This window comes from Haematobia irritans, chromosome 4 (assembly GCF_050003625.1).
Source record: "Haematobia irritans isolate KBUSLIRL chromosome 4, ASM5000362v1, whole genome shotgun sequence".
NCBI classification, from domain to species: Eukaryota; Metazoa; Arthropoda; class Insecta; order Diptera; family Muscidae; genus Haematobia; species Haematobia irritans.
The window spans coordinates 59,356,421-59,359,581 of NC_134400.1; the positions used below are offsets into that span (position 1 = coordinate 59,356,421).

The 3,161-nt window shown below is 33.1% G+C and overlaps 1 long non-coding RNA gene across 1 annotated transcript; it reads left to right on the plus strand.

Annotated features, from left to right (window-relative positions):
• The first annotated feature begins 224 nt into the window (after positions 1–224).
• On the plus strand, positions 225–941 carry LOC142232772 (uncharacterized). Its single transcript, XR_012721205.1, has 2 exons — positions 225–430; positions 486–941. It is a non-coding gene; the product is annotated as an uncharacterized LOC142232772 (long non-coding RNA).
• The last annotated feature ends 2,220 nt before the right edge of the window (positions 942–3,161 follow it).

Below are 3,161 nucleotides of genomic sequence, written 5' to 3' on the forward strand. Positions count from 1 at the left end.
ATAGACAAATGATTGAGTTAACCAAATGTCTCTACTGTGAATAATTTTATTGGAAATTGGTGGGTAGAATCTAACAAGAAAACATTTTGCAACTTTCATTCAATACTCATCATAATCATTCGGTTGCACAAACCGAATGTTATTTGAAATACTTTTGATTGTCAATTAATTATTTGTCAAAGAAAAAAAATTACATTTGGCATCGAGAAAAAATAAAACTAAAACGTAGTTCTTTTATTTTTTCTCGATGCCAAATATAAATTTTTTTCTTTGACAAATAATTAATTGACAATCAAAAGTATTTCAAATAACATTCGGTTTGTGCAACCGAATGATTATGATGAGTATTGAACGTAAACGTAGTTCTTAAAATCAAATAATAGTCAAGATTTGGTGAAATAAGACACATAGTATTGGTATCATTATAGAGGTAAATTTGTATGACCAAACTGCTGCAAAATTCACTGATATTTATTCCTTTTCAGACTGCTTTCCTTTCCAGAATTGCAAAATTTTGAGTGTAATGCTTTCTCATAGCATCTTGACAAAGAGAAAGACATGGTCGGAGTAAATCGCCTTTTTATTGACACACGTAAAAATTTAAAGCGGAGTTTTACTTTTCCATACTAATTTTCTACGTGCAAAATTTCCTAAATGCGGGCTATTATGGTTTACCACTATGTGCTCAATTGTGGACAACCTTGTATGCATATACTGAAGAATTCAAAGTTACCAGTTACCGCGTTGCCCATTCATTCTACAATCAATGCTGATTGCTGTGTGAGCTTCATCTAAAACCATATCAGATACATAAATGTTTAAAGGTATCATTGTTTTGATTGCTATTAATGTATTGTATTTAGTTATAATAATTTTATTTACTCTATCAATGTAACATATATAAGCATTTTTAAATAAAATACAATACTTTGCGAAAACGACATTAATTTGCAATTTTATTTTGGGTGCTGTGTATAGGGCTTTGCCCAAATAAATTTGACAAACATTCTTTTCCTCTGTTGGTTAAGCTACTTTTGTAGTTTAGTCAACACAATGGTTTTAAAGCTGAGATCAAAACAACAAATATGATTGAAGTACAAACCCACAATAAAAAACACGAAAGTCCAATAATTATGAAAAATTCTTCAAAATTTATGAAATCGTCTTTAAATTTGTTGATATTTTTGTGCCTTGACTACAAGAGTTACAAAAATTGGAAATGACTTTCAACATTTTATTTTAAAGACATTTATTACTTGACACATAGCATAATTTCTAGTTGAAGTCGAGTCTGAATTTGAAAATTTAAGTTGTCTGAAAACGAATAAATTAAAATTTGCTTAATTGAAGTACGCAAAACTCAAATTTAAAAGCGTCTTAGAATTGTCCTTACTTCAATCATCAATACATAAATCATTACTGTAGATTATATAAAATCATGTAGGTTAGATTAGGAACCGTACATGTATTTTTTCAGTATAGATTATCACTTATCTCAGTGAAAGACAAACAATTTATAATTTATTAAAAAAATATTTTTATATGTGAGAGAATAATAAAAAAAATATAAATAAAATAAAATCAAACATTCTCACCTTGTAAGTTAAAAAAAAAAAAAAAAACAAGTATATACGGCCGTAAGTTCGGCCAGGCCGAAGCTTATGTACCCTCCACCATGGATTGCGTAGAAACTTCTACTGAAGCCTTGGGTTGCGGTAACACTTGCCGATGGCAAGGTATCTTAAAACTTCCTAACACCGTAATATATACCACATAGTCCATACGTGGTATATATATTAAACTAAAAAGGCCGATTAAATACGTTTATAATTAAGTTTAAAGTTTCTATAGAAATAAAATTTTGACAACATTTTCTATAGAAGTAAAATATTGACAAAATTTTCTATAGAAATAAAATTTGGAAAAAAAATTCTATAGAAATAAAATTTTGACAAAATTTTCTATAGAAATAAAATTTGGAAAATTTTTTCTATAGAAATAACATTTTGACAATGTTTTCTATAAAAATAAAATTTTGGTAGATTATTTTTGGCTCGAGTGGCAACCATGATTATGAACCGATATGGACCAATTTTTGTGTGATTGGGGATCGGCTATTTATAATTATGGACCGATGTGGACCAATTCTTGCATGGTTGTTAGAGACCATATACTAACACCACATACTAAATTTCAACCGGATCGGATGAATTTTGCTCCTCTAAGAGGCTCCGGAGGTCAAATCTGGGGATCGGCTTATATGGGGGCTATATATAATTATGGACCAATTTTGGCATGGTTGTTAGAGGCAATATACTAACACCACGTACCAAATTTCAATCGGATCGGATGACTTTTGCTCCTCTAAGAGGCTCCGGAGGTCAAATCTGGGGATCGGTTTATATGGGGGCTATATATAATTATGGGCCGATGTGGACCAATTTTTGCATGGTCATTAGATAACATATACCAACACCACGTACCAAATTTCAATCGGATCGGATGACTTTTGCTCCTCTAAGAGGATCCGGAGGTCAAATCTGGGGATCGGTTTATATGGGGCTATATATAATTATGGACCGATGTGGACCAATTTTTGCATGGTTGTTAGAGACCATATACTAACACCATGTACCAAATTTCAGCCGGATCGGATGAAATTTGGTTCTCTTAGAGGCTCCGCAAGCCAAATCGGGGGATCGGTTTATATGGGGGCTATATGTAATTATGGACCGATATGGACCAATTTCTGCACGGTTTTTAGAGACCATATACTAACACCATATACCGAATTTCACCCGGATCGGATGAAATTTGCTTCTCTTAGAGCAATCGCAAGCCAAATTTGGGGGTCCGTTTATATGGGGGCTATACGTAAAAGTGGACCGATATGGCCCATTTGCAATACCATCCGACCTACATCAATAACAACTACTTGTGCCAAGTTTCAAGTCGATAGCTTGTTTCGTTCGGAAGTTAGCGTGATTTCAACAGACGGACGGACGGACATGCTCAGATCGACTCAGAATTTCACCACGACCCAGAATATATATACTTTATGGGGTCTTAGAACAATATTTCGATGTGTTACAAACGGAATGACAAAGTTAATATACCCCCATCCCCCTGGGTATAAAAACGAGGGCAGTGACGGACATGCG